Source organism: Scylla paramamosain, chromosome 26 (genome assembly GCF_035594125.1).
Source record: "Scylla paramamosain isolate STU-SP2022 chromosome 26, ASM3559412v1, whole genome shotgun sequence".
NCBI classification, from domain to species: domain Eukaryota; kingdom Metazoa; phylum Arthropoda; class Malacostraca; order Decapoda; family Portunidae; genus Scylla; species Scylla paramamosain.
The window spans coordinates 21716701-21723702 of NC_087176.1; the positions used below are offsets into that span (position 1 = coordinate 21716701).

General features: G+C 35.0%; 1 pseudogene; it reads right to left on the reverse strand.

Annotated features, from left to right (window-relative positions):
* Positions 1–2135: 2135 nt before the first annotated feature.
* On the reverse strand, positions 2136–5568 carry LOC135113870 (cytochrome c oxidase subunit 1-like; annotated as a pseudogene).
* Positions 5569–7002: the final 1434 nt, after the last annotated feature.

Below are 7002 nucleotides of genomic sequence, written 5' to 3' on the forward strand. Positions count from 1 at the left end.
GTAAGAATTATTTTTTGTAGGCGTTCTAGACTTTCTGACTGGATATACTTTATATATTAAAAAAAAAAAAAAAAATGGCCTCCTCATCTGTAAATAAAGACGTAAAGGAATAATCAAAGTACCTCAGCAAAGTGTCAGTATGATGCGGCTGCTTCGAATCCAACATGATGATTACATGAAAAGTGACTAAAATATAGACATAAAAAAAAAAATAATAATAATAATGATAAGTAGAAATGAGGTTCCAATAATTACATGAAGACCATGAAAGCCTGTAGCTGCAAAAAAAAAAAAAAAAAAAAAAAGTAGAGCCAAACGCGGAGTCAACAGTAGTGAAGGAGCTTCAAAAATACTTGAAAGCTTGAAGAAGAGAAAAATAAAATCCTAAAACAATTGTAAGGCCTAGTCTTTGAATGGCTTGCCTATGACTAGATTCTATAATTGCATGATGAGCTCAAGTTACGGTAGCTCCTCAACACAAAAGAATAGTAGTGTTTAATAAGGAAATTTGAAATGGGTTGAAAGGTTGAATACCGTAAGGTGGTCAGTTTATCCCAATTTCAATCGTTGGGGCTAATCTACTATGAAAAAAAAAAGCTCAGGAAAATGAAAAAAAAGAAAAAATAATAATATTTCTGAGGCAATAAATAAAATTATTCTCCATCGTAAGCCTTTTTCTACTACAGAGGTATGGAGTCCTTGGAATGTACCTTCTCGAGTAACATCATGACACCTTTGATATATGGTAAGGAGAATAGCAACAAGTCTTAATAACAAAAGAAATTATGTTATATTGGTGAGATCATTTAATTAAACCTGTATTTGATATTATTGCCCTAATAGAACCAGTTAAAGGCCGTGGTCTTATATCTTCAAAATGGTAAAAAACCGTGAGATGATGTCATTAGTTAATTTCTCTGGTATAAAGAGTTCGTAAGACAGCAAAAACATAGGACTGAATAATTGCAACAGCTCATTCTAAGGTTAATAGTAAAATTTGAGAAGATAAGTCTTAGTAATAGCTTAAATCCTATGCATCTTTCTGCCATTTTAGAAGTTAGTAGTAAGTGGAATTTCTATATAAGAGTGATCAGCGGGTGGGTGTGAGTGGTTTCATTCAACTGAAGAGGCAGGAAAGGGGAGAATAGAACAGGACGATTAAAGCTTCTCAAATGATAATTATAAAAAAAATTAATATAGCAACAAGGTATACTATAGATCCTTTGGAAGAAACAATATTTCATGTTACGTAGGCAACATGAAATATTGTTTTTTCCATAGGATATTGTTGTGTAGGCAACATGAAATATTGTTTCTTCCATAGGATATTGTTGCGTAGTCAACATGAAATATTGTTTCTTCCATAGGATATTGTTGCGTAGGCAACATGAAATATTGTTTCTTCCATAGGATATTGTTGCGTAGGCAACATGAAATATTGTTTCTTCCATAGGATATTGTTGCGTAGGCAACATGAAATATTGTTTGTTCCATAGGTTTCTTCCATGAAATATCGGCGGGTAATCAGAGTAACGTCGAGGTATTCCGTTAAGTGCTATGAAATGTTGAGGGAAGAAAGTGATATTTACACCGATGAATATGACAGTAAAGTGGATTCTTATTCGTTTAGGGTTAAGTGATAAGCCTTTAAAAAGGTGGAATCATTGTACAGTACCTGCACAAATACCGAGTACAGCCCCTATAGATAAAACACAATGAAAATGAGCTACAACGTAATAAGTATCATGAACAATAATATCAATTGATGAATTTGCCAGGACAACACCTGTTAAACCTCCAACAGTAAATAAATAAAGAAATAAAACCTAAAGCTCATAATATCGAGGGACTATAGTTAATTTGTGTTCCAAGTAGGGTTCTAAGTCATCTGAAAATTTTAATACCTGTAGGAACAGCAGTAATTGTTGTGGCTGATGTGAAGTAAGCTCATGTATCAACAACTATACGAGTACCTACTGTAAATATATGGTGAGCTCAGAGGATAAATCTTAAAATTCCAGTAGCCATTATAGCACAGATCATATCTAATGCACCGAATGATTCTTTTTTCCTGAATATGGAAATTACTCCAAAGGCTGGTAAAATGAGAATATAAACTTCAGGGTGACCAAAAATCAAAATAGATATTGATATAAAACAGGATCACCACCTCCAGCGGGGTCAAAGAAAGATGTATTAAGATTTCGGTTAGTTAAAATCTTAGTGATTGCTCCTGCTGATACAGGTAAGGATGAAAGTAAGAGAATGGCAGTAATAAAAACAGTTCATACAAACAAAGGTATTTGATTTATTCTTATTCCAAAGGATCGTATGTTAATTACAGCTGTTATAAAACTAACTGCTCCAAGAATTGAGGACACCAGCAAGGTGAAGAGAAAAAATACCAAGATCAACTGATGCTCCTGCATGGGCAATAGCTGCTGCTAGAGGAGGCTAAACAGTTCAACCTGTACCAGCTCCTCTTTCCACTATACCTCTTATTAGAAGAAGAGCTAAAGAAGGAGGCAAAAGTCAGAATCTTATGCTATTTATACGAGGGAACGCTATATCAGGGGCTCCTTATATAAGAGGGACTAGTCAATTACCAATTAGTTATTGGTATAACTATGAAGAAGGTTATAACAAAGGCATGGGCGGTAACTATAACATTGTAAATTTGATCGTTGCCGATAAATGTGCCTGGCTTTCCTGATTCGGCTCGAATAATTATACTTAACGAGGTTCCTACTATACCAGACCATGCTCCAAAAATGAAATAGTGTACCAATGTCTTTATGATTTGTAGAAAAGAATCATCGTTGCATAATAAGATGGCTGAGAAGTGCAGGCGTTACATTGCAAATCTAAAAACAAGGTAAACACGAGGGAACGCTATATCAGGGGCTCCTTATATAAGAGGGACTAGTCAATTACCAATTAGTTATTGGTATAACTATGAAGAAGGTTATAACAAAGGCATGGGCGGTAACTACAACATTGTAAATTTGATCGTTGCCGATGAATGTGCCTGGCTTTCCTGATTCGGCTCGAATAATTATACTTAACGAGGTTCCTACTATACCAGACCATGCTCCAAAAATGAAATAGTGTACCAATGTCTTTATGATTTGTAGAAAAGAATCATCGTTGCATAATAAGATGGCTGAGAAGTGCAGGCGTTACATTGCAAATCTAAAAACAAGGTAAACACTTTCTTATTAGGTTCTATAGTAAAATATAAATAATATTAGATTGCAAATCTAAAGATGTGTGGAAACACTGGAATTTACGATTTTGAAAGAGGTTTTTTTTATTGGCTTTGAAGACTTTTAGTTTAATATAATTTAGAATCCTAGGCTAAAAATGGAATAGGAAAACATATTCCAAACATATTAATGAAAGTAACAAAGATTAAGATAGGAGAAAATGTTAGCAATGGTTTAATTTTAAGGGAAGTGGTAAATGAAGGAAATTAAAATGGCATTATTGGAACAAAGAGACGTAGATAGAAATAAAGAGTAATAAGACTTAAAAAAAAAGAAGAATTAAAAGAGAGAAAATTATTATTTTAGAAGAAAGTAGTTGAATTATAATTCATTTAAGTGTAAATCCTGAAAAGGAAGGAAGACCTAAAGATAAGAAATTTATTGGTAAAAAAAAAAAAAAAAAGTTTTAGGGCAATCTTCCTTTTGTTTTCAATTATTATAACGGAAATTGATGAAGACTGAGTAATAAAGAGTAAAATAATCACAGAGCCTGAAATAAAGGAGTAGAAGATAAAGTAAATGAGTCATATTATATCACTGATTGATATGACAATAAGTATTAAGATGTATGGTTAACTGAAGAGAAGGCGGTAAGTTTACGTAGTTTTGTAACATTTAAGCCACCTAAGGCTCCAATTAAAGAAGAATTATGTGCTGCTAAAGTAATTAAGGTTACTAAGTTTGAAGAGTAGGTTAAATAGGGAATTCAAAACATAGGAGCTATTTTTTTGGATTGTTAAGAGAATAAAAGCTTGAGGTCAAGACAATCCTTCAATAACTTGCGGAAGACAAAAATGTAACGCAGCTGAAGCAAAAAATGTAACGGACCTGCTCACAATTTTAAAAGTAAAGATATACTAATTAAAGAATAAGAAAAGTCATTCGAGTATATATATATATATAGAGAGAGAGAGAGAGAGAGAGAGAGAGAGAGAGAGAGAGAGAGAGAGAGAGAGAGAGAGAGAGAGAGAGAGAGAGAGAGAGAGAGAGAGAGAGAGAGAGAGAGAGAGAGAGAGAGAGAGAGAGAGAGAGAGAGAAAATTAAGATAGTAGATGCTAGAGCTTGAATTAGAAAATATTTAATTGCAGCTTCAGTTAGATACGGGCATAATTTAGTTACAATGAGAGGAATAAATGATAAAAGATTTAGTTCTAGCCCGAGTCAAGCCCCAAACCAAGAAGGAGAAGAAATAGATGAAAAAGATACCTGTTAGTAAAGTACAGAATAATAATAGATAGGAAACTGGAAAGGTCATTAAAAAGAGAAAGGTTGAAGCTTTCATTTACGGGTTATGAGCCCATTAGCTTAGTTAGCTTATCTTTGAGAATATCATTTGTTGGTGTATAGCGCACATAAAGTTTTCAATTTTAAAGAAGCGGTGTAAATTCGCTATAAATAATATAGGTATAAGAAATACATAATGAGCTCTATCAAAGCTATCCTTTTAAGTCAGGCACTATATTAACATAAAAACAGATTAAAAATCAAATAAAAAATGCTTAAGAAACAAAGTAGTACAAATAAGAAAACGATTGAAAAAATAAATGAAAGAAAGTGATACATAGGAAAGACTAATTAATATAAGAGGACGAAAATATTAAAGTGATATTTGAAGTTTATATGAATAGAATGTGTATTTCTCTCAGTATATATATATATATATATATATATATATATATATATATATATATATATATATATATATATATATATATATATATATATATATATATATATATATGCATTTATTTTAATTAAATTTATTTATTAAAAAATATATTAGTTAAGAAAACTTATATAAATAAAGATTCGTATATAATATTACCTTCTTCTCACTCTAATAAAAAAGAAATCTCTGCGGTCTCAGGTCTATAAGCCTTCTGAGGGTTTAGGCCAGCGAGGGCATGGAAAACATCATTGCGAAGAATTTTAATAGGTGGCATGAAGTAGTCAGAGGGTGGAGGAGAGGGAGGAACAAGCCTTGAATCGTCCAAGGTAGAGTTTTTAGCAAAGGTTTGAGCGTAGAGTTCAGCTTTAGAAATAGATGTGATAGCAGTGGTGCCATCTGGTTGAAATAGAGGAGGGAAAGAAGAAGAAGCATAGTTATTGGAGATATTTTTGGATAGATGCCAGATGTCACGAGGGGAGTTAGATCTTGAAAGGTTTTGACATATTCTGTTAATGAAGGAGTTTTTGGCTAGTTGGAGAACAGACTTGGAATGGTTCCGGGCAGAAATATAAAGTGCATGATATTCTGGTGATGGAAGGCCTAAATACCTTTGGTGTACCACCTCTTTATCATGTATAACATGAGAACAGACTGTGTTAAACCAAGGTTTGGAAGGTTTAGGTCGAGAAAAAGAGTGAGGAATGTACGCCTCCATGCCAGACACTATCACCTCTGTTATATGCTCAGCACACAAAGACGGGTCTCTGACACAGAAGCAATAGTCATTCCAAGGAAACTCAGCAAAATACCTCCTCAGGTCCTCCAACTAGCAGAGGCAAAACACCAGAGGTACCTTCGCTTAGGGGGATCCTGAGGAGGGATTGGAGCGATAGGACAAGATACAGATATGAGATTGTGATTGGAGGAGCCCAACGGAGAAGAGAGGGTGACAGCATAAGCAGAAGGATTAGAGGTCAGGAAAAGGTCAAGAATGTTGGGCGTATCTCCAAGATGGTCAGGAATACGAGTAGGGTGTTGCACCAGTTGCTCTAGGTCGTGGAGGATAGCAAAGTTGAAGGCTAGTTCACCAGGATAGTCAGTGAAGGGGGAGGAAAGCCAAAGATGGTGGTGAACAATGAAGTCTCCAAGAATGGAGATCTCTGCAAAAGGGAAGAGGGTCAGAATGTGCTCCACTTTGGAAGTTAAGTAGTCAAAGAATTTCTTATAGTCAGAGGAGTTAGGTGAGAGGTATACGGCACAGATAAATTTAGTATGAGAGTGACTCTGTAGTCGTAGCCAGATGGAGGAAAACTCGGAAGATTCAAGAGCGTGGGCAAGAGAGCAGGTTAAGTCATTGTGCACATAAACGCAACATCCAGCTTTGGATCGAAAATGAGGATAGAGAAAGTAGGAGGGAACAGAAAAGGGGCTACTGTCAGTTGCCTCAGACACCTGAGTTTGAGTGAGGAAAAGAAAATGAGGTTTAGAAGAGCAGATGGGTTGTTCTACTGATTGAAAATTAGATCTTAGACCGCGAATGCTCCAGAAGTTAATGAAGAAAAATTTGAAGGAGCTGTCAAGAAACTCAGGGTCGTCGTCAGAAAGGCAGTCTGACCTGGGGACATTTGTGGTCCCCTCCCCAAATGGGGACTCCGAGGCTGGTATTTGCCTGTTTGCTTGTCTGTTTCCATATTTGTCTATATGTTACCTGTCTGAAACGGATTTTCGTTTAAACCTATTTAAGTAAAAGGAATACCATTAATCGTCAAGGAATAATGGTTAGATTTTCAGGCGGATCTAGACCCGTGTGCGCCTCCAGAATGTTCCTCAGATTGTCGCGTGGCACAAGTCTGCGGAGAATGTTTGTCACATTCCGTGTTATTGAAGCGCGATGACGGAGGTGTGCGCTCTCAGCCTCCTAGCTCCTAGAATTTAATCAAAAGAATGCGCATATTATTAAACACTAAGTTCCCACAAGGGTTATTTTCAGAAACCACAGAGATGATTAGTCGGGTTCTGACAATGATTTTTTTCCTCTTTTTTTTTTTTTTATAATTTATTTTATTT